At 35.9% G+C, this 26,638-nt stretch overlaps 1 protein-coding gene across 2 annotated transcripts in view; it reads right to left on the bottom strand.

Moving 5' to 3' along the window:
• Window positions 1-18,823, bottom strand: part of LOC113231578 — a 216,983-nt gene extending 198,160 nt beyond the window's left edge. Inside the window, exon 1 of one of the 2 annotated variants that reach the window (XM_026465937.1) lies at window positions 18,451-18,823. The gene's annotated coding sequence lies outside the window, so the exon portion shown is untranslated. Of the gene's footprint in view, window positions 1-18,282 lie in introns of both variants that reach the window. The other variant, XM_026465927.1, reaches the window with a different exon arrangement.
• Window positions 18,824-26,638: the final 7,815 nt, after the last annotated feature.

Consider the following 26,638-nt stretch of genomic DNA (forward strand, 5'->3'; position numbering starts at 1 on the left):
AGTCCACACACCATTTATTAAACGCAGAGGAGGCTCGCAATACAAAGGAATTTTGTCTGTAATTGGTTCTAACCAAAGGTATATTCAGCAATGGTCGTTCACGGAGGCTTTTTGTATTAGTACGGAGCTGTATTAAATTATTACAACACATTCCACATAATTATACAGAATAACGTTTTTTTGCGACAAATTGGATTTTTTCAATTATGTTTTTGACCTAGTGTTTTGAAAAGTTTTTTATTGCGTAATACGCTCATTATTCCCTATAACTTTTATACAGGTTTTGTAATACTGTCAAAAAAATCGCTTAGAAACATCGCGTTTTGTAGACAATCACAAAAGCTTCATAGGAGTGAATGTTTTTCTACAAGATCAACTAGACTAAAGCAAGTAAAAATAATAATTTCGTATTCTAAAGTTTTTCTTTAGACCCAAAGCTTCATAGGAGTGAATATTTTTCTATAAGATCAACTACACTAAAGCAATTAAAAATAATCTTTTCGTATTCTAAAGTTTTTCTTTAGACAAAGCTATGGACAAAATGCTCCCAACAGTGTTTTGTAAAAAGCTTTAAATTCTTATCGCCATTTTAATTTTTAGAGAATGACTATGAAGTAGCCGAGAAAATTTCTTTTCTTTTTAAAAATTAATCTAAGTTGAAATTAGCTTCAAGAAGCCTAGAACTTCTTGGAAATGGTTTGTTTTGTGAGTTATTTTGTATATTAAAGCTTTCAGTAAATATTTAAAACCGAAAATTGATAACTGTATTTTTAATAAGTTTATATTTTATATATAAATATTTAAAATTTAGCGAGCGCATTACTTTTATGGCAGGTTTTACATAACTTTACACAATATATTTACGCACGTCAATTTGCTCTCTCTAACCTATTAAACATTGCGCAAAAAGTCAGAAATATTATATCTAATTTCGCCATGTTGCAATTTTGATAGGTTAAATTTTGTAAGCCATTAAACTTGAAATCCATTAGTACCTACTAAGAGAATTGCGTCTTATGTTTGTAACGCTTTAGTATTTTGGTTTTAAAATAGCATTACTAAGCAAACTATCATAGACTATAAATTATCTAGAAACTGTCTACAAGGCTAAATAAAAACTGTCTACATTCTACAAATGATCTTGTAGCATTCTAGAAGGTTTACTTGAGAAAAAAGATAAGAATCAAGATTAACACTACCTACAGATCGTTTCTCAAAGCACTCTTGTAATCTACTAACAAAGTTGTACCCACGTTTGCTTTAAATTATCTAGAAACCTTCTTCGGGATATCTTGAGGGAATTTGAACTCTTAAAATATTTAATCGAATTAAATTCTATTAGATATCTTATAGTATATATTTAGATGGGAGTGCTACTTGGGTAAGGATTAGGGTCCTGTATAAACTCTTTCAAATTGAGTTCTTTATAATATCAGGAGAATTTTTTTATAATATCAAGTGACGGAACGAACAACTCGTGTCTGATGGTAAGCTACACGCCTGTCCATAACAGTTGCAGTGCCACTCAGAGCTTTAAGTCACAAAGTTCGGAGGGGCACGGCCCTGCGCCCGTCACCCTGAGACATAAGTTGACAAGTCTCATGTGCCTGTTATTTCACCAGCACCCTTACCCTTCAAAACCGGAACACAGTAATGCTATGATAAATGCAATTACTGCTTGGCGACAGAAATAGGTAAAGTGGCAGTACTTCCCTGAATAAATTCTTTCAAAAGGTGTACTACCGTTATTAAAATAAATTTCAAAACTATTATTATTATTATATTATATAGGGTCTAACTAACACAAAGAAAAATCTTTCGATCCGACTGGACGCGAACCGGCGTCTGTTGCCTTAACGTGACTACTGCTCTATCAACTGAGCTAAGGATAACAATAATAATAAACTTGTGGAGTATCTAGTTCTTAGTTTTCAATCGTTGCACATAATTATGCAATGTAAATAAATATAAATATTAGACAACATCACATATGTTTTACTCTGATCCCAAAGTAAGTCACTAAACCACTTGTGTTATGGAAATCGGAAACAGTGACGAAACCAAAGACTACCAGACCCGAGACAATATAGAAAAGTTGTACGTATGTTTTCGCGATTGTTACACATAGGAAATGAAAGTCAGATCTAAATTGCGTATATTTGTTTGGCCCGAAACGTTGATTTGTTTGAAAACACAAATATGCGCGATTTACATCCGAAAAATAATTACATTTCCCAGTTCATCAATTATGTGTGAAAATACTTTTCACACATAACTGATGGAGATTTTTTTAATAAATAACGGACACACGCTTGGCCACAATCTCACCTGATGTTAAGCGACGATGTGACCGACCATGAGACGCGTTTGCTTAAAAAATGCCTATTGAGTCTAGCCTTGAATAGCCAAAAATTGTACTTTTCGGGAAGCGCAGATGGACATCATGATAATCAATAAAAACAAAACTTTACTATTATTTAAAGGACGTTGTAGGTTGTGGCAAGCAGTCAAGCGCAACTATATCATTTGTAATCTATTCAATGGAGATATCGCATGTCCCATTACAATTGAATTTAATTAAAGTCGTCGTAACAATGCTGCTATTATCCGGAGTTCAGATTGTCTCCTATCGTCGAATGAATTCGAGCGCGATTAGACCCCATGTCATCCCAAAATGAGCCGTCGAACTCTTCAACTCCATTATGGGTCTACAATACAGAGCACATAATTAATATGTCCTTAGAAAATTACTCATAGAATCAAAACGTTACGTTATGTTATCAGTGGCGGACTTGCAGTCTTGGTCTTGCAGTCATGTAGTCAGTGCCAGCCGCCCCTTTCTCAGCACTCATGTACCTACTGGTAGACATATCTAAATTTTATAAATAAAATGTACGAAAGTGATTTAAGAAGATTGTTGTTATACGATGCGGTGCAGCGCGGGCCGCCATAACGTGCATGAGCCTTTAAAATATTTAGGTAGGTACTTTGAGTTATTTCTTGTCATCATCAGTGAATTTTTTGTCACGATTGGCCGCCATTAAAATCGGGCCGCCCGAGCCTAGGGTGACCTTAGGGCAAATCCGCCACTGCATGTTATCGTCTCTTATCGATGTTTATATGTATAGAATGAACTAGATGAGTAACTTGATTATAAACGCCATTACATAAATGCATGACACGATTGAGCGACGATGGCTAGAAATACCAAATTTTCAGGTCCAAGTTAATCTATGAGGTATTCAAATTTAAACAAATTACAACTTACTAAATTAAACTCTACTGCTCATTCGTAAGGCAGATTCCCCTGAGAAGATAAGCAAAACTCTAGGGATTATTCTTTGTAAATAAACATCTATCATTTACAATATTTATTTCAAACATCGTGGATCGAGTTCGAGTTCAAAAGCTAAACGGGTCATTACCACGGGTTTTTGTCATCCAAGTACGCATAAGCTTTATAATAAACTTTTAGTATAATGATTTTGTTTAACTAATAATAATAACAATAATAACGCACACACTCAACATAGCCCCGCACTAGGGAAACCCTGTGTTGCGGGTGCCATGGACACACACATAGACAACCGTAAATTACACTCTAACTCACGAGAGAAATAAATGTAGGCTATATAAATATTTCTTTCGGCCCGGAAATCGAACCTGGGGTCTCTCCGTGGCAGTCCGGTATGGTAACCGTTCGGCCATAGTGGCAGTAACTATAATCTAAGCCTCGTGAATGGCAAATTTTGTATGAAATGAACTGTCAAGAACAGCAAGTTTATTTTTACTTCTCGTATTAATGTCAGTCACTATTTTTCATAAATAAATTACTATTCTTCTTAAGGCGAAGTATATCAACGCGAGCCAGATCTTAGGAGGTGAGGTGTGGGGGGGGGGAATCCATGTGTTGTAAAATAATATAAATAAAATAAGAACAGGCTAAGAAAATTTGACACAAATCCGACGTCGATAAGCGCCCGATAAGCGTCGTTAAACACTGGGCAATTTGCAAGTGTTGGGACAAATTTGAATTGAATAACTAATAGGGCTTCAGTTGAAAACCAAAAATTTTCAGGTTCTCTATAATACTTATAGATAAATAGCGCCACATAAAAATTATGTACAAAGTTACACATTTTATTACTAAGTATTTCGTTTTAGATTTCTATTTTAAATGATCGGATAAAGTACATCCTATCGTGTAACACATTAGCACATTCTTTAGACAATATCCTTAGGTATATCGTGTATTTTTTGTAAGATCGTTATTTAATAGTAAATACTTGAACCATTTGATCTAGCAAAACTGTTTTTCCCGCTTTTCATCCGGTGATTCGCCTTAGCATAAATTACATTTGTATAAATGTATGTACTGTTGCGCTAGTATAAACGAATGTTAATTTAAACTTATCTCTTAAAGACAGGTAAAATGGTTGAATGTCCAGATGATGCTTATTAAAGTGCTATCATATTATTTTCACAAATTGGATAAGCGTGTACCGCTAATAAGTACCTGCCGACAATGTGTGTAGTTAGTTATCTATCACTTTCATATGTTTCGGTCACGACGACGTGCGGCCTACACGACAGCATACGTGGTAAACGCAATACCCGCCTCATCGGTTGTAATCCCGTTAGTTCAACGACCCAAATTACTAACGCTATTACTAACGTACGTGAAACTATTCTAAGCTAATTGATTGATACAGACGTTCATTACGTATAACTTAAATGAGGTAAGAAAAAGCTAATACTCGCAGTTTGCGTTCCTTCTTGCGTGACAGTAATGGAGGAAAGTTAATTTGCTTCAAATGTTTCTCACGGTACGGAAGAGTATGACCAGAATTAACTTTGAACAAGAGTACATGATTTCTGTTTAGCTAAATCGCGCTTTATGTAGACACTCTGAAGAATGAACAGCAATCAAGACTGCCATTAGCACGAAATTACCTCCGAGGTTTAACTTACGACATTTTCATATATTATTCAGTCTACTACCAGTTCTCGTAAACGAAGTAGCGATTAATGAATCAGTACTTGCCTGTCTAATGGAATGTAATAGGTAAAATATGAATTTGACTCAGCATAATAAGTTTTTCGCTAATTGAAGCCCAATCGCGACGCGTGCGATGATGTCATTCATTTGCAGGTGAGATAATATTATAGGCACAAAACATAACGTTTATCTTTGTAACTCTTGTATTCGTAATTTACTACCAAAGAGTCATTTAATACCATACTATTCATTGATCTCAAATTTTCTCAAGTAGTAGTGGATTTTTAATAATTTACAATTTTATATGTAAATTACTTCACATGCTATAGTGAAGCGGGTTGATGGATTTAGAGTTGTCGTGCTACCTTAGCATCCTCATCCTAGTAACTCAAGTTTGACGAGGTATTTAGTAGCAGTAGCGCTCCTTGTGAAAGAGTTCGTCCAAGAAAACACTGCCACCTAATCTATTTCTGCCGCCAAGCAGTAATATGAAGCAACACTGCGTTCCAGTTTTTAAGGTAAGGGTGCTGATGAAATTACAGGCATATGGGACTTGTCAACTTATGTCTCAAGGTGACAGGCGCAGTAGCAGTGCCCTTCAAATCTTTACTGCAACTGTTATGGACAGGTATGTAGCTTACCACCAAGCACACAACAAGTTCGTCCCGGCAAATGATATTATAAAAAAAATCGCCCTGTAGTTGACCACGCTCGAGCATTGTAATAGAATACGCGCGGCTATTTGCTTCTCCAGCACACATGCACGCTCTACTTAGAGAAGTATCCATGATATCTAAATTGAAAATGTATTTATTATGAATCGTGATCCGTCGGCGCCACGCCAAAGCTCCTGGCCTTTTGAGCTTAAGAAATTTTCGGGTTAGACAAGTGTTGAGCGTTGGAAGTGCTTCCCTGATCTGCTTACCTAATTTAGTTATGTACGATTGATGAATCGGTTACTAGTAATTTTCGAAAATGAGCAATTGATCTTTGTGTGTTTTTCATATCAGTTGTGAATCGCAATGATGCGCCTCGACTTGGGAGAGACGCAGTTTCCGATCGGGAGAGGCAATCAAAATCAGGCTGCTGATCCAGTAATATCATGGGCAATTTAGGATAAATATCTTATATCTTGTAAAAAAGGAAAGTTATATCTTCGATTGTATTAAGGATTTTATACCATGTATATTTCATCCAAGTTTCATTAAAAACTGTCCAGTAGTTTTTGGTATTATGTGTACAAAAACAAAGCTATACTTGGATTCCAATACGTACATTCTTTATCTTCAACGTACACAATTAAATCCGCTACAGTTGTATTATATGTATAAATGTCATACCACATGTAACAACTGTTTGAAGGTTATCAGTTCTACAAACGACTGAAGAATAAATTTAAACTTTTAAACAATAACCCGAACTAGTTAAATTTTTCGAAACAATTGCCTATAATGACTAAGGTACACGCAATGACGAAACTTTAGTAATAAGTAAGTCAATACATAGTGTTCAACTAGCTCAACAAGTGTATGCATTACTAACAATAGTGAGAGTTAGTAGAATTAAATCACGGTATCGCTGTGAAGGAGACACCTACGTGCGAATGAGTCAGCGCGCAGCTGTCGTTGAGCAATATTCGGCAGCCGGCAACGTTTAACTCGCCTCTAATGCCACCACAAACGTGCCTGCTTATTATTATACAATCGATATCAATAATCGTATCACTTAACAGTCGGTCGTGCCAAATCATTAATTTATAATTGTTGCAAAAATATCATTATTAATATTCTCCAACTTTTCAATCAAAGCATGTCATACGTGCGAAAAACAAAAGACGTTTTATAGTGTTGTCAATATCGTTATTATTGTGTCAACGCTGACCTGTTTCATCGTCATCCGACCCTTTTATCTTATCACATTCTTTTCTGGTACCTAGCCACTTATTTTTGAATTTTTGAATCGCTCTCCAATTCTTTTCCTACACAATTCTTACGTTTGTTCTATCCGTCGTCACTTCCATACATACATACGTAGTATGTCTTACTTACTATAGTCGCTACCATCTAATATTCTTGAAACGAGAGGACGTGCCCATAAATCACTTCGTTTTTGTTATACTTCATGTCGATTACTATTAAAATCATATACTTTATATTAGGTCTTTTTTAGGTGTTTTGTCATTTCTTGCAAATAAATCTAGTGGATTGGGCTTTCTAAGCTAAGGTTAGGCTACGTGCTTACAACCTCGGGTAGCATTACAAGAGTTTCAGCCTCTTCTAACTTATAAACATTTTCTACATTTTCAATCAAAGCATGTAGTATGTGTTTTTTTTTATGATACCAAGTGGCGGGACGAACAAGACGCGCATTAGGTGGAAAGCAACATGCCTATCGATAACAGTTGCAGTGCCACTCAGACCTTTAAATTGCAAAAATCTGAGGGGCACTGCCACTATGCCCGTCACCTTGTCCTCCCTTGAAAATCCCATGTGCCTGTAATTTGACCAGCTCCCTTACCCTTCAAAACCGGGACGCGGTAAGCGGCAGAATTGGTAAAGTGGCAATATGTGCGAAATACTAAGTATACGTACTAAGTGTAAAAATAAAAAGACGTTTTATAATATTATTGTTTATATCGCTCCATCTGCTTCCCCGGGCGGCATCATAACAGTTTCGGACCCTTCTAACTAAAATATCACTTTCTATTTGCGTCTTTTGTTTTGATCGGTGCTTGTATTTATATGGCTACGATAGGCCGACAGTAAAACGACTGGCTAAAGCTTGTACGTCGTGATTGGCAACGAGCGTGAAATGTGGGGCGACGCAGCAGAGCCGCTCTGATCGATACTTGATACGCACCGCGCTCTGAATGCCTCGACCGGATTCGATTCATTTCTGAGACGCTTATTGAAAAAGTGTACTCCTATGCCGCTTCTTCTTGAAAAAGGTCACTCTAAATTGAACGCAACAATCTTTCACGCCTGTGACGTGATAAATCAACACGGTGGCGCGTAACTTCCGTTGACCAAGCTTTACAAACAGTTGTCTACGTCGGCACGTAACATTGCACTTCAAAGTCTATTCTAATATAATAGGGAAACTTAAGTATCTCAGTTTAGAAAACAATCCTTTCAGTAGACATGTTAGGGTCGCTAATCCGGGATTTACTTCCATTCCTTTTAGTTGTTTTAGTTGCTTCGACAGAAAATAAAACAGAAACTTGTCTCTCACTTATGTTCTTAGATAGGCAATTCATTTAAAGGTACATTGATAGACACTAAAAAGACACAAGGAATAGAATTGTTTTCACTTAGAAACTGCAGACTGAAAGTAATATCAATTAATCTTTAAGCTAATAAAATTGAGAGTAAGCTGTCAACCATCATCAGCTGCGTAATTAAAGCAAAATAACTTAAAAGATGTCAAAACAAATTTTCGGCTGTCGCAGTCGGTGATTGCGTAGCAACGCCCCTCGCAACGACTCAAAGATTACATTATGTTGATGCTTTTAAATTGAAACTTTATGCTTCTCTTAGTTAGGTCGTAGTTCGCCTTGCCCCAATCGACATGATGCTCACTGTGTCGCACGACTAACTGTATACGAAACACGTCCGCGACACTTTCACTTTACTCTCCTTAATATCGTCTACACAAAAACATCTAAGAGAAAATATCATCGGTTCAAGCAAGTCATCATCTAAATTTGTTATAACAAAACTCCGCATGTGTCTCTACATTTTCTCTCCAAAATACCGACTATGCTAACAAAAAAGAAAAAATATCTTTCGCTCTCGTAATACCCGTGATTTGAAACAATCTTGTTTTTGCTGAAGTACAGAGAAATCTTGCCGAAATCACGATAGTCACGCGATTGCTTATAAAACATCTTTAATTATATTTGTGATAGTTTATTTAACTTATTCAATAAGAAATGACTGCGGCTGGAGAGCTTATATTTGCTAAATGCAAAGATTAGAAGTAAACTTGCGTGATATAATTTTGAGAACAGGTGTCAATCAAATAGCAGTCTATCATCATTATGCGCTACGAGAATGGCCACTTAACCAGATTTGGTTGATGAGCCGTGAAAGCCTGCAGCTATTTTCCATAATAAATAGTTGCACCAACCGATGGCTGGTCCGTTAGAAGTCACGGTTGGCTCCACTTACCACGATCTGAACCAATTGGCTACAAATCAAGTCGTTTTTTGCTTTCTGATAAATCTATCGCTGATTCTTATCATACCATCTTCGAAAGGAAAAGAGAAAACGTTTAATTTGCAGAACACTTGCTTATAAAAAAACCGACCTGATGAGTTTGTAAAGTTACATCTACTTGTCAAGTGATGTTAAAATCGGTTAGCGGAAAGTGAATGCAATCCAATAAACCTAATTCATCTTTTTTTTGATTTGACACCTAAGGAGGTGAAATATTTTCTTTTTTAAAGTCGGTTAAACAGCAGCGTCATCGAGTATTTTGATGACCTGGTTTGTACTGCGGGCGCTGGATGAGGAGGTTCCGGGTTCGAATTCCGGTAGGACCAATTTGGGAAATTAACTTTTCTATATTTGGTGGTGCCCACAATTACGTTGCTCTTGTACTCATAGTACTCTACTTTGAAACCGAGTAATTGGCATGCTCGTTAAGTTATTAAAAATGAAATATCTCCTGATATTATGACCTCTTTATTACACAACACATCATCGTCTTTGTTTAACACGTCTCCCGCTCTTAGGGGCAAAAGTGGCGGTCGTTGTTGTAATAAGGAAATGTTGGAGTTCCGCAAATTATTAATTCAGCAACACTTACGATTTCAGAGCCCCGTCTTTTTGCAAGGATACTAATAAACGAACGCTTGGCCGGTTTTACGTCCATCTTTACCGCCTTTCAGTTTTGAATGTCGTAATTTCAATAAGAATGTAGGCATTGTTATGAATGTGAAGTGAGTTTGAATGTTCATTTGGCCGTGTGCGACCTTGAGGTGTTCGCTCGGTTGCACTCGGGTGTTCCGGTCTGTCTCGGTCTGAATATCTACTCGCATGTTAATAGAGATGTGTTAATTCGCTGTTACTTCAAGTACTGTTGCGCCAATAATTTCAACAATGACAAGACCATGAGTCTTTGATAAGGTAATGAATTGCAAAATTTTGAATGTGTCGACCTTGTTAGTGTTATCTACAAATGTATTATAAACTCAACGCAATTCACGAGGGGAATGCAAATGTTATGTAAATGTAATGCAAGCTAGAGACTAGGAAATGAAACTGCTTTTCGGATTTAAATCGCGAATTTATAAGTATATGTTCTTTCACCTCACTAGCTCGATAAGGCTTTCTTTCTCATTAGAAATCTGCGCGCAAAACCATTTATTCCACGCTACGTGGAAAAGGTTTTTTAAATTCGAATTTGACGATGGACTGTGGACCTAACTTTTCTTTCGGTGATAAAAAAGATAATAACACATTTAACTACGCGATTTGTCGTACATTATTTATGTAATATAAATCCGTTGGTATATTTTACTCTTATTGTTGTCGACATTAAGTTGACAACGATAACTAATTTTGTTTATAAAATTATTTTATTATAGTTCAAATGTTTTTCTTTCATCTACCATTTTCCTACCGAGGAAAATGGTGAGGTGAAAAGTTGTGTGTTTCGTTCGGCAGCACAGTTGTTTTACGTCTCGTTTCTAGAAAGACTCGCCACGCTCAAGATTCTATTTTTGAATCATAGGCTACTTCGCTATCTAAGGTTTCAATAGAAGCACTCGCGTCAAACAACAACTTTGCAGCCTCGCATAACAAAAAAAAAAAACTATTTTAATAATCCAGGCAACCGGGACCATGTGGGACCAAAGGCCCCAAACGTTTGTTTGTTTGAAAAAGCAAATATACGCGATTTATATCTGGGAAATAGTTTCATTTCCTATCAGATATTTTTATTATACGAATATAAATGAAACATGTAACATTATAAACGTTTTTATAAACTTGTTGTCATTCATATATACGTACATATTCAAGACCTGAATATTAATTGTACGAATATTCGAATCTTAGGAAACGAAGAATCATTTTCGCGGCGCACAAAATCTGTAAAAAGAATGTGAGGTCAGCAACCGACTGAGTATTACCAGCAAGTGTCACTACTAGTGATTTACTAATGCGAAGCCTTATATACGATTTCATTACTTGCCTTGTCTTTGTAGAGCAGCCGCAAAGCAATGAAATAAAGCAGGGTTCGAAGTGATAATAATCATTGATAATTGTCACGATAATGATAAACATACCTTGATAATTATAACATTAATTGGGACAGCAAAATGCTACCTCTAGCAATATCGTGCCATGCTTAGGATAATAACGCATAGAATGATAGTTTCATATCAAACGAACTGTCACAAGTGAGGCAAAAATCAAATTCATGTAGGCTAGTTTTAGTAGTAGGTTAATTTTCGGTTTTAGTGAATATATACACAAAAAAATACAAGTTAAAACGCGTTACTTCCTTGTGGAATGTGATGTTAGTATCTATTTTATGTTTGTCTAACGTATTTTTACACTCATTTCCCGCACATTTCGTCATTTTTAGCTAAAATTCTTGAGCTGTTCGCGGTGCAAGTTGACCTTGAGCACTGACGGCCCGCCCGCTCGTGTAGGCCCATTGGGCGCGCTTCAATTTGCCTCACTTAGCGTGTGCGGACTAGGTTTCTATGCGTTATTATTCTAAGGTGCCATGTCACAAACGAAAACGTTTTTCCAAAGATTTTTTTTCGTGTTTATTTAGCTTGTCATTTGTTTGTCAAAAGCTACAGAAACAGCATACATAATTCGGATATAAATCAGATAATTATCCAAAGAAAATAAATAATAATTTCGAATTCCGATAAAGCGATTAAAAACCACTACTTATTAACTACAACGATATCGAACAAGCATCTTAAAGTCATAAATAAACCAAATAATATAATAAATAGTCGTAGTCCCTTCAATACAGATAGATTTCGGTTCTAGACTAAATTAAAGCAATCAGTCTGACCTCGACCCGATGCGCCCGCGCTGTGTCTGCTGCAAACCGAGAACGAAGTCGCGTGAAAACTAATTAAACTTCGACCTGCCCACTTTAATCTCATTAGGAATATCCATTACCTTGAGCTCCACTTAGGCAATTACTTAGATTTATAGCGTCTCATACATTGCACTGAAGAAAAGTGGTAGTAGAAAACAAAACTTTACATTTTTTTAAAGTACCCGTTCAATAGAGTAGCTAAAAATACCTGGGACAGTTCAGGGTAAAGTTTCAACGAAGAAGATAAAGGGGGGACCCTCTGAACCATAAATAATGAGATTTAGACGACGGTCATCCTTTATACCCCGCAAATATAGGGCTGAGTCTGCTCCAAGTCCTTTTTACCTCTATTAGGTGTCTAATAAGCTAATGGATTCTTAAAATTCTTGATAGAAATAGTTTTACATTGTTAACATCATTTTATACTCAATAATAATAGAGTACCTACTTTTCAATGTCTGCTAACAGCGACCTAGTTTAACATTTCAACAATTTTTTTATTGGAACAACAACTTTTCTTCTATGACTTTTATTATTTCATGAATTTTTACTTTCGTACTTAAAGTAAAAATATTTAAGTAGATCATTCTAAACGGTGATAATTCTGTGCAGCAACAAAAGAAAGCGCTGGAAATTGGTAGGTCAATGGCTGGAATGCAAGCGCGAGGGTGAGAGGAGACGCTTGCATGTTTGACCTTACTACCAGATATAGACCTAAAAAGTATCAGATACTACAACAAAAAACGTAAAGTCTATTTTTGGTATATATATTACGTTTTGTAAAAACAAAACATGAAACGAAAGCGTTGTTTATGATGTTACTTGGTTATGACGCGATGTTGTCAGTATTTTACAAAAACAACCTTGTGTAATAGTAACGTGCTAGATCTCACTAATTCTAGACTTAAAATAGACAATTCTATGCACAATAGCGAAATTTAGAAAACACTCAAACCAGAAACTACTTAGAAAAGTTGGTTTTCCAATTTTATCCTAAAAATCCGGAGTCTTCTATATCTCGCGCTTACAGGATCACAATTTTTTATGACCCATGTCATAAAAAATTTCAAAAAAAATCATCAAAATTTTAAAACCATAGCAAAGAGACGTCTCTATTCTTGAGAATAGAGACGTTTATCAAACTAATTGGCATAAATATCTTGCATTAGCATTTACAAAAGATTTGCAGTATTCTTGGCATATTTCTTGGCATCCACTGAAATTCCACAACAACGAACGGAATTATTTGGTCATTACTCAACCAATAATCATGAAATTTGAAACTAGCACAAAAAATACACTTCTCTGTCTTGACGAAGTATAAATTTTGAATTTCGGTCTGTGACTATGTCTATGGAAAAAATATTCAATCGTAAAATTTTAAAAAACGAAAATGAAGAAAAAAAATACGCGCGTGAATACGCAGAAATGTAAAAAAAAGATTGCTGCACTTTGGTAGGAAATCGATATTCTGCACAGTAACGTTTATCTTTAGAACACTTGCTAACTGTTCGATAGGTAAATAATACCTACCTATATTCATCCAATCGTCCTTCCGTAATCCCAAAAGCCCAACACGGCAGGTAAACTATTTGGAGCTACTGAACTGTCCCAAACCGGTTAACACTTCAATATGGTACAACAGCGTCGGGTGTACCTTTATCAAGGAACTTTTCCAACTATGCGTGAAACCATTTATCATTCGGTATCCGGGAAAAGGAAAACGTTGTGAAATGAACGCCTTTTTATTAATGAATTCATAAAAACAACTTAAAACTCTATGGTGTAATCTTAAATGAGAAGATGATGAAACGACAATTAACCAAAATTCTGGCTGTGTTTATAAGGAAATAAACTTTTCAAGAAAAGTCTTGATTACAAAAATATTACGTTGGTGTACGTTTTGAAATTCAAATCATTTCTTTTTAACACAGACAGTTATAAAATATAAATAATCTTAATTTTTATTTGGTCAGTAATTCGCAATTATTCACCAAAACTCTAATCAAAATGTTTAGTTTATATACAGTACTGTATACTAATCTTTAGTATATATATAGTATACTAGTCTTTAGTAGTCTACTAATCTTTTTGTATTTTGTATACTGATTTAAATATGAATGTACTATTAGATTTCTAAATTTAAATATAAAAAAATCTTATTTTAAATGTACTCCTTTTCTTTGATTTGTCATTGTTTTGTCTGCTTCTCTTGCTCATACACGCCTTACATATACGTTTAAATAAACTGTGGGTACATTTTCTTTGGTTTGCTCAGTCCCCGTTAGCATCCGTAACTCTTTTATACGCTGCATACGTCATAAAGTAATATAAAATCAACAAAACATTATGTAACAGGCTTATTTACTATAATTTGTTTTAACTGTCCAACGTAAAGGTTTTTTCATTGTTAACGTGTTTCAAAAACCGCTACATTAATTTTATTGTTTATTTATTGTTGGTATATTCGTAAGTTGTTACAGTCGGTAAATGAATTAACGGTGAAAACAAAACAAACAGAGCAGGTATATGTACACTAAAACACTGGAATCAATAGTATAATTGTAAATAAATATAATAATATAATAAAGCTTTTAACATTAGTTGAAGTACAAGAGTTTGCAATTGGTAATAATTTTTTAACGAGTTTAATAATAAAAAAGTTATAACTTTTTCCAAAAAAAGTCCTCAAAATTTTGTGGCTTTACATCTAGTTTTATTGAAATCAGTCAACTGAAAGGGGGTTAAATCCAATAAACCGGATTCATCGCCTAATTTGTCACCCTTAGAGGTGGAATATTTTCTTCAAATTTAAATGGAACCACTACTAAGGTATTCTCTTTCCAACAAAAGAAGAATCATCGAAATCGATTCACAAATGCCGGAGTAATCGCGTAACAACAAAAAATACAGTCGACTTAAGAACTTCCTTCTTTTTTTGAAGTCCGGTCCGAACGTGTTGCGGTCTGTAACGATGAAAGACCCACTTTGAGCCAACTAATTTGAGCGTTTGAAAGGAGCCTATTAATTAATAATGATTCCACCTTTCCGAGAACAGTTTTTCTGTTGAGAAAAGTGTTTCTTTTCGAGAGAAGGGTTTAGTAGCAGTAGAGCTCCTTGTGAAAGAGTTCGTCTATGGAATTACTGTCACCTTACCTATTTCTGCCGACAAGCAGTAATCTCTGCATTACTGTGTTCCTGTTTTGAAGGGTAAGGGTGCTGGTAAAATTACAGGCCCAAGAGACTTGTCAACTTATGTGACACTGTTATGAACAGTCGTGTAGCTTACCATCAGACGCATGACTTGTTCGGCCCGTCACTTAACTAATAACAAAATAAAGAACGGTTACGTATAAGCAGTTTAACAAAATCCTTGTATTCGAAGGAAAAAAAGTGGACTCTTTGGAAGCCCACACAGACGCCACTATTGTCTATTTTAGTGTAGTTTGATTTCCTGCATAATCATAACATCCTCAGCCGTCTGAAGTACGAAGATAAATACAAAATGTGACTGCGATAAATATAGACGTAAAAGAAAAAGATGTTACATAAATATGCGATGTTTCCTAACATAATAACTGGAGAAAGTGAATGCAGCCGGAGGCTATTCGCGCTCTAACACGCACGTAGGTGGAAGTATAGGCAGGCGTAGGGCCTTATCCCTCGGGAGCGGTAATGTAGGACGTTAGTAGTCTTTGCATTCAACCCACATTAGCTGGGGTACGACTACTGACGAGTGGGAGTCATGTGGAATTAATTTAGACGTTATACGTGCTAATAAAACCTTTAATAAATATTAAATTCAAACAAAACGTTCGCTACAAGTTTGCCATTCATGGACATCATCAGCATTTACCGTAAAATTAAATACTAGAATACGATAGCACAGGGTACCCCGTTTTGCTTTGGCTCAACTCACACTGGCGCAGAGTCGAAGCGTCACGAGACGTGTCATGTTTTTCGCCTATAGTATATTCATTTTTATTTTCCCATTCTTAGTACAAATTTGTGTTATCTAAATATGGAATCGCACGTCGACGCTTGGTTAAAGTTGATCGGTTTCGTGCGACGTGGAGCGTTCAAAAGTCTCTGAACTGGTTCAGCACTGTGGTACGGAGGCGCTAATGCTAGGGTCGTCGCGCGACGACGCGCGTCTCCATGCGTTGTACTTGAAAAACAGGACGCGACGCGACGCTTCGACGCAGCGCCAGTGTGAGTTGAGCCTAAGGATCTCAAAAACCAACAAACGGACTTTACAATGGAAATTCCAAGTGCTTTCTGTGTACTTGCCGCCTACTGCTTTTCCATAGAGAATTTTTTTTCCATATCAACAACGCACTGACAAATATATACATTAAACATTAATATAAGCACTAGGGCAGGAAAAGTATTCACATTTTTGTGTCCGGTATTACTTATTACTATCCATGAAAGGATTAACAAGGCTAAAGGTAAGTAAGTTCCTTTACATGTACTAGGAGTTGAGAGCAAATGACGCAGACGCTCGTGCCCACGAATTGATGCCATCATTATGAGTCATAGCTGGATGTACTGATGCAGTCTGCTATTTGTGTTTGTTTACAAACAAGGTTCTGGATCACGAAAATCGTATTTACACTTTATTTTTAATATCCACGTCGTATCGATCGACTTTATTTACAGAAATACAATAACGTATCGAGCAAACGGATATTATATTACTCTACCGCTATCTTGGAAACTAGGATAAGTATTATATGTTGTGATAAAGGGAAACACATCGTTTTAAAAGTATGTCATTTATAACTTTGCGTATCTATATCACACTTTAAACTTGTTATATGGTTGTAAGAACTCATTTGCGCAGTACAAAATCTTGGAACAGAGCGATACATTGTAGGATAATTCATTCTAATTTCCCTTGGGACCAATGATATCCTTGAGAGCTATTTGGGATCCTGCCACCGTAACTTGTACCTTGAGACAGCGTTTACCTTAAAATTCATTTTGTGAGAGGACGTGTTCATGATTTATTTCAACTTTTTATTCCAACACGATATCACGTTGTCTAACATTTTTTCGTCCGTACTGGACGAGAAGTATTCGAATGGAAGAATCGAAGTATTGTCCTCTAGAATTTTACTAATTAATATCCTATAAACGATTAATCTACACGAACTGATCACGTTAGGTTAGATATAAATCAGTCGATCATTAAATCAATATTCTTGTACAGTCACTTATAATTAAATTTCCATTTTCAGCTACTTTATCATGCATTAATTTGATTCTGTTTGCATAAAGAGGAAATTCGTCCGGCTAGTTCGTTCGTAACCGCGTTGTTATCAGAGCAATAAAAAATCTTTTGGCAGCTATTCAGAATACTTGTGTACATTATGAACGGGTAGTTGGAAGGCAAACCCGGAGTTCGTTGAACCTCATCGCGACACCATTGTATCCCAGAGCGAAGCTCATGAAATATGAACGCTCTGCCTGAAAGAACGAAGTACACTCGGCTATAGTCCGCTCGCCACTCGCCTCTTACCGTGAAGTAGAAGCTCAATTGCGCTGACCAACATAATCGAAAATTTATCTTTAAGCTGAATAAAAAGTTTAATGCTTTCTCACGTACCAACAACCAGTCTTCTTTGTAACGTCTCCTTCAGAACCGGTCAAAGAACAATCGCGTTTGCTACTCATCGTTGTTTGTCTCGTTTTGAAAATACCCTCGGTATACATATAAAGTATCGCTAAGCCCACTCTGATTTCGACTGACATTAGCATCTCAAAGCCGCTACAACACATTTATTTGTTCACACAATAAGGGACTCTGTACATATTACATGTGTTTGAAGTGTGGAAAGGGATTTTTGTTTGCACATTTATTATCATATACCTACGTTAACTAATCTGTTGTACCTATGTCTGTACGGAAACTTTTTTTTTTACTTTTAAACTACGTAATTATTCGCGTAGATGAGAGTTACTCTTAGATTGTAACTAACTCACTGCGTGGGATTACGGTAGTTCTTTCATATGCCTAACACTCTCTTTCGAATGATTTAACATTAACATTCTACGTTTATTACAAAATGTATCAAAAATTAATATGCATTCTAAATGTTAATTAGCTAATAAAAAAAGGTAAACACAAAAACAAACAAAAATGGATTTATCAAATAATATATTCATTCAAACATAATACGATTAATGGGCAAAAAGAAATGACTTACCCATATCACTATACGATAGTGAGAGCACCTTGAAGCTGAAGAAGTGTTAAATCTTATGGTCACAGCGTGTACAGTGCATATTACTAGGTAAACAAAGATTGCGTAAAGGCAATCCCACGCACGCACGTCACCCAATCGATTTTCAAACTTTCGAGTACGCCCACTTACAATTTACAAGAACGAGGCTAGGACCCGCTTGAACAGCTCTGCAACACCGCATCCAAAGCACAAACTGGAAATGATCTCGTACGCCCTTGAAATCGTACAGGTTATGTTATCGATAAAGCACAACACGCGCACTGACAGTTCGAGCAAACAATCACAGGTCAAGTTCGGTGCCGGTTTCGGTAAAGTACAATGAACAAGGTTGTGATCTCTTGACGTCTGTTAGAGAGTCCCTTTAGCCAGTCGCGTCAATGCAACATCGCGTCGATACGCTCTATGTACAAGGTAAACGAATAATTCGTCGTAAGATCGGGCATGCAGCAGCGCTAAGCCCCCCGTGGTCAGACGGTGACTGAGCCTCGAGGGCGCCGCCGACCGAGTGCGAGGATGGAGCCCCGCGCCTCGGCCGCCGCGCGCCGTGGCCTGTTCACTGCGCGCGCCTCTCTTCTCCATGAACACATACCGCATCTATTCAAAACTCTGAAATGCTTGAATAAATCTACCGCATCCTTGTAACTATTTAATTAGTACTCGGTTATAAAATAAAATGTAAAACATCACGGTAAGTTATGGTTATGACACGAGAAGCATTGTAGAGTTCTAAAATAGTATCAAAACTTCATATAAAACTACAGTTAACTTAAAATATATCCGAAAATAATTTTACATCCGAAAAAACATCGTTTCAAGTGTTTCATATAACATAACAATTAATAATTGCTGTATTAAATGTGGTAACTTTGTGGGAATGGTGTCTCTACGTCGAACTTCAGAGACATCACGAATATTTTATGCGAGATCTAGCCCTAGACAAATATGAAAGAGACTATAAAAGCTGCATGAGAATAAGATAAGTAATATAGTTTGCGAAATCACCTGCACAAAAAAGCACACTAAACAATCATACGAGTAGGTAGAGCACAAAAGTGTATCCTATCGAGCATTTCAACGACAAACGTTTGTGTCTATGTTAGGTTAGCTAAGTTACGCTCGCTATTATTCACTGTAAATACAGTTCGATTGTTATTCGCAGTATGAGGAAATAATGTAGGATATAGAAATGTGTAATACACATCATAAATAGCAATGGTAGGTATGTATATACCTATAAAGCGACTTAAATTTTCGATTCGTTTACGTTATTGAATGAAACGAAGCCAATCTGGAAAAGGCTGGTACGAAAAGACACCATTGCGGCTTATCGGGCCGACACACTCCTTGCATAATAATAGGATGATAAATATTATTAGTTGCGTAAATTCCTGAATACCAAGGGAGCGCCGAAGGAGTCACTCGGGGCTGTCAGGGGCAGGTGATTGAGTCTTTATCGCCACGTCAGCGGAGCCCGAGGGTGCAACCTGCGTCTGTGTCACTGTCACTTGCCTCCCCATTTATCATAGCAAGAGACTCGAGTGCCCCTATCGTGTCTGAAGAAATCGGGAAAAGTTAAGTAGTAATGGGAACCTTATGTATTTTATTATGTATATTCAAGCATACAAATGTTGCTTTTATTAGACAATATGTTGAAATATACAATAAAACTTAAATAGTAGAAACTAAAATTAGGATTAAATTACCTTTATGAATAAAATTGGGTCCCTGTGACAAGGTGCCCAAGATACTGGTAGCGTTGCTCCTTTGTATGGCATATTACCTGAGGTACCGGAACTAGGAGAGGGGAAACCATGTAGTATTATACCTAGAAGCCGCTTCCAGACGTGCTCGGTCTATTGGGATGCTGTTTTAATAAACAGTCATTTAAAGTCTTTTTGCACAGTACATTATCCTTTGAATTTTGGAATCAAACGGAGAATTTTTGTTGGGGCAAGATTGGTTCCAGGCGTTTCTGGATTCAATTAACGCCTCGTATGTCACCTCGCAGTTTGTTGGCGTAAGCCTTAAGATACTGTCTACGAGGTTGACCGTGCTGTAGATAAAGGACAAAAGCTAAAGCTATCGTGGATATGCTCCTGATGCCTAAACCACCATGTCTGATGGGGAGGGTAGCTTGCGTTCAGGCTTTGTGGGTGAGATGAACGTTGATGATGGATTAAAGAAGAGCTTTGAGGTCAGAATCTATTGACATCAACTGATAATGGTATAGCATACAAATTGTAAATGGTTAAGGACCAAACAATGCGATGAATAGTAGAACAGAAATGTGCAGAATATATTAGTGTTTCTGTTAGCTCGGAAAAAAATATAAAGGACAGGTAACAAAGAGTCAGGTAGCGGTATTCTTGCAAAGTAGCAAGCGTGGGGTTAGCTCACTGGCCTAAGTTCCAAGAAAGCCGGCGGCAGCACGTTTGTGAGAATAAGCTTGACCGAAACGTCAAATAATTGATTATTCAATTTGTCGGAACGCGATAGGTTGGTGGATCATCAGATCAATGACGTTTGGGCGATAGGTTGATTATGCGATGGTTCATTAGTGCGAACATTCATTTGGGCGAATGATCATTGGTAGATTACCATTAATATGATAAAAAGGAATTGAAATTAATGCATGTTTTAGTAAATTACCATCTACCTACTGAATTCGGTGTTGCATTTTTCCATTGTTGACTATTGTTGTAATAAATATGGATTATGTACAGTTAACACTTTTTACAGGTAAGAACTTTCATTCACTTGTCAAGCCTATTTCTTTACACATCAACCATCACTCACTCAGAAAAACAGGCGCACACGCACAAGCTCAAGCACACGCACACGCACACGCACACGCATACGCACACGCACACACACACACACACACACACAACACAACAAGCACGCGCACGCACGCACGCACTTACACCCCTAGGGCATTGTCATACATTTAGATTATAGCTTACATAAACTGATCGTAATTTTTAAATTGCGTTTTCCTTATGTTAAATATTATGCGTGTCAATTTTTATAATTATTCTTTATGATCAAATAAAAATAAACCACTGTCTCTTATGATACAGGCTCGCCTAGTTTGAGAGACAGGGTCGTACATTGTTGGCTACCCTGATCTACAATTAAATAGTGCGATCTTTACTGATAACTGACTTTTTGTACGTGTAAGTTGTATTTCTGTAATTTGTATTTTGTATTTGAGGTAATAAATAAAATTATTATTATTATTTTTCCCGGACCAGTGTTCACTTGCCTGATTTCCGTGGCAATATTTATTATTTCAATATTCAAGTATATTATCGCGCAATTATTAAATAATATTTCATGACACAATACTCGAATATTAAATAACATTGTACGATAAAAAATCGAATACTTAAATAATATAATTGCAACGAAAATTAGGTAGAAAACAGTAGTCCGAGAATGACCCGAGAATGAAATGCCTTTGGTGTCATAAATACATTTCTTTTGTTTTATGATACTAAGTTATGGGACGAAAAAGTCGTGCGCCTGATGGTGAACGACACGCCTGTCTATAACAATTGCAGTACCACTCAGAGATTTAAATCGCAAAGATCTGATGTGCACTGCCGCTGCGCCTATCACCCTGAGACAAAAGTTAACAAATCCCATGTGCCTGAAATTTCACCACCACCCTTGCCCTTTAAAACCACAACGCAGTAATGCTCACACCACTGCTTGGCGGCAGTAATAGGTAAAGTGGCAGCACTTCCCTGGACGACATTCCCAATATCACACTTTTTTGCCCTTATAATCACATTTGGTTTATACTAAAAATAACATATGTGACGTATTCTACTATTTTCGCACAAGAGAACTATCAAGCTTATAAACTATTGACCCAATGTACCGCCAATTTAATAAATTTAGACCCAAGACTATGAATAAATTGAATAATTGATTATTTGACCCTTCGGTTCAGCATGTTTTAAACCTATGTACCTACTAAAATTGTATCTCGAGTCGTCAAACTTTATTGGACATAAAATTAAGTACGTTTTTCATCGACAAACTCAATAAGGTCTTCCATACTACAGACTAGGTACGCCACCTTTTATAAAGGTTACAATATTAATAATAATAGTTTTCGTAATTATGACGGTATAGCATATGTATTTAAACAATAGGACATAATGGAGGCCACTGTTGTTGACTACTCAAAGATTCTTTCACGGCAGTAATGATATTTGAGACCTACTTTATTAACAAAGAATAGAATTACAATCCTTGTGTAAATAGGATATCAAATATACTGTTTCCGACTATGTTTACATGTGCTGTAATTCATATAGCGACGAGGTCAACGTAACAGGAAGAACTAAATAAATATTGCGTTTCATAAAACTGTATTTGCAATACGTATGATATTATCACTATTTATAACCAATGGTCGGAATAGATTGTTCCAAATAAGTAGATAAATGTCTACATAAAGATACTAGGAGTGACATGGAGTAGTTAAAACCACCACATATTAATTAATTACTTTTTCGAATTCGTAATGAATTTTAATGACATGCTTAAATAATACATAAATAATACAATAATGATAAATAAAATCCGCATTAATTAAATTAACTTTTGCTTGTAGGTCATAAAAAATGTTTACTGAAAGGTATCTACTAAATTTTCTTACACAGCGCGCTTAGAATTATTTTAAAATCCAAATTCAACTTCCTAAATAAGTAGTTTTATCGTACAATGTAGTAAAACTAATTCCAGAAATCCGGAATTCGAAAAAAGTTGTTGATGGTTTGTGTTTTAACCACTCTATGTTACCCTTATATCTGTATGTAGACATTTATGTGCTCATTTGAAACAACCCTATTATATTGTGTTATATACAATGTTATAATCAATGGTCAGACATTGATTATAACATTATAACACAACTCTACACATTTTTTTAATATTGTTTTATACATGTTTAACGGAAATTTGTGTTTGAGTTCTTCATTCAGTAGTTTTGCTTGCGGCATAAGTGAACAATTTGCGTATTAAAACGAAAATACGAGCAGATGGCAAATGTCGACAAGACCAACGTCAATTCTCATTCGTCTAGTCGCTAGTCTAGACATTGGTACATACATTGTGATTGGACGTTTTGTTCCTTCACCGACAGTGCATTCTCAGTAAAGTTCTACACATTTCTAAATGCATGACGAATCGCACAGAAATTAATTCGTACGTTCACGCTATAACAGATTTATCGGACCATTGCAATAACGTGGATTTGCTCAGCCTTGCGAAACAGCGTTAAGTTATTCCATCAAAAAATTGCACAGGAATACCAATAAAATCGTTCGATTAATTAACCACTAGTTTTAGCATTCGTACCGTTCGATTTTACTGCAAAGGTTATATGATTGGTTAATATAGTGATACGACATACGATAAAATCTGACGCGACGCCCCGGTCGAAGCTCATCTGCTGATCATTTCCTGTTCAGACGCTGCAGACGTCAATAACACTTAGCTGTATCATTTATAGCGTAGCAAGACCATCAAGTACCGTTGCAAATACGGTCCAGGTTGTACAAAATCCTTATTTATTCATGTTGTTGTAAAATACCAACTAAGACCTGGGCATAAATTACACGGTACTAACGGCGTGTAAACAGGGTCGCGCAGACAAAACGCAGACTGTTTACGTCCCTCGGAATAAGTTGTTGCTAAGCTGTTGTTGCATTGTGAGCGCGTACACCGACGCTCATTCATCTTAAACCTTTTCAGGAGCCCGGTTTAATTCTCGCCGAGACGAATGCACGCGGCTGCCGCTGTGGGAGACATAAAAACGTTCATTTGCATTGGCGCTACGGCATAAACCCGGCATTTATCCAGTGTTACCGTATCGCATAATAAGCGCACTGCTTTCTACAGTTAGGCAACGCAACGCCCTACCACTTTTTAACTATATAATCCTTTGAAACAGAACGCACGCAAGCACTCACGAAATTAACTCTAATTAGCTAAAGTACACAACACATACGGCAGTTGAACTGTATGAAAATGTAAGTTTTTACATTTTACGCCCTATTTCATACATATTGAATTTAATTGGTTTAATCACTATTTAATGTTCAACTATTTCAAACTTGATTGGGCGTTGAAAATGTTACAATAGAAGTAACGATTTCAATGGCTGATTTTGCCACAAAAAAAAAATTAAATTATCAAATGCATTAAAAGGAGATTTGTCTCCTTTTCACTTTTTAATCCTCGTAAATTCATAGTTTTAAGCATAACAGATTTAAACAGGCGGACAAAAGTTCTTTTATATGTACTTTTATATAAAAATATTGTACAAATAATAGTGTTTTATGCAATCATTGCACAAAAAGGGGTCGAGTACCGTGTTTACTAGACACAGCCTCGTGACCCTAGTAATAATTACGACATTTAACACTTAATTATGTAATGATTGCAGTATTTTTTCTACAAAATAATTAAATTAAATTAATGAAACACAACTTATATTTATTATATATATTATTAACAATCCACGAAAACAAACTCAAACGAAAGCCAAAGAAACGCTACAAAACAAAAAAAACACAGAGAAGTGTCTGTGATTGGCCAAGTACAGCTTATATTGTAACCAATCAGGAGGCAGGAACAGGAGCGTTTGCTTAATGTCAGATTTTATATTTTATATTGTTTTTAAATAACTCTTTTTTGCCAAATGACTCCTTTGTACTTGTTATACAACATTTTGAGATATTATTTAATAAAATAAATAGAATTTTAATAATTTCATAAATATAGTGACGTTATTCTGTTCAGGAATAAAATGACGCGCTTAAGGAGATTGTTTTAATTAACAAAAACACGACGTTCTGTTTTAGCGACATTTTGAACGAAATATTCAATTCAGTAGCGAGTACCATTATACAATAGAATTTTGGTTCAGAACTAAAAAGAGAAACACTTCAAAGTGAAAACCTTCATAGGAATTACTAATAAATAAAATGTCTTAAATTCCTTTACCTTTATGTTTGTATAGGAATGTAAAGAAACAAAAGATTTATAATAAATAAATACCAGAAATCAGAAAGTACCATTGGCAATTTATTTCCTATAATTTATTTTTTGTTTTAATATTAGTCGAGACGAAAAAAGAAAATTTTCAAAGCTCTTGTAAAACCCATGTAAAACTCGAATTACCGAATAATCAAACGATACATTGAATGATAAAATACCTACACTTTTAAATGGTTCTTTTTAGACTCTTGACGTACAATCCACTAAAACACCGCTTACCCTGTTCTATACAAATGTATAACATCAACCCTTCATGACATAATGAAATAAATTATACGAGAACAGGCGCTTGTTGCCTTTTCCAAAGTTTCCATCAAAACAAGGAAAAGATTCTAATTTATGAAGAGGCTGTATAGAGAACTTTTGTCTTCCCAAATAAATAGGTAAAAACTTATTAAAAAATCAATCTGCCAATTATATTATTCTACCAAGTATATTATGTACCGATTCGCTCTGGACCTTTTGGAGGGAAAAGTGTCGTTTTTATTTTGACTTTCAATTATTTTGTGAAATCTAGTTTAAAGTGGAATAGGATAGTGCTATTGTGCCTTAATCGAAGATTAAAACGCGAAATTATACGAATCTCGAACTAAAATACCCGTATCGGCCCGTTTTAAGGAATCCCGAGTCAATCTAAGCACGCGCCGCCTCAAATTGCCTATCCTCTTTGTGGCGGCCATATTTACAGAAACATAATTAAACTTCATGTTTAGGCTGATGGCTTTGCCAAAGCCTTAATAAATTTAAAAAAAAATAATATTATGTACCAAATATATGTATATAACTAGTATATTATTACCAAACTCGTTTGAGTTTGGTAATAATTTCCTTATTAGAAGCAACTATGTAAACATGTAGGCAAAGGTAAGTTTTTCGATATAAATATTCTTAAAAAGCGATTTCATAAAAAAATGGGGTGCTTTTCCATTGCTATTATTTTTTTATCACACTTGTCCATCGCATGTCCTGTATACATAACGCCTTCCCCGGCCCCGTCGTCATAAACTGGAGATGGCATAACAATAAACAACTTATCTTCATAGCTGTTCGTTTTTGTGTTCGACTTATCGCAACTTTTCAGGCACTATATTCTTTTAAGAAAGACATTTACGTAATTTTGACTATATTACGTGCTATGAAATTGTTACTTTCAGGCAATCTTCCTAGAGCACTGGTAGCATGGTTGGAGAATAGTTGTTTTGTAGCTAAGAGGTCGACGGATTGAGTCCTTGCGACGGAT

The sequence above is a fragment of the Hyposmocoma kahamanoa genome, unplaced genomic scaffold (assembly GCF_003589595.1).
Source record: "Hyposmocoma kahamanoa isolate Upper Pololo Valley unplaced genomic scaffold, ASM358959v1 102, whole genome shotgun sequence".
Taxonomy (NCBI): Eukaryota; Metazoa; Arthropoda; class Insecta; order Lepidoptera; family Cosmopterigidae; genus Hyposmocoma; species Hyposmocoma kahamanoa.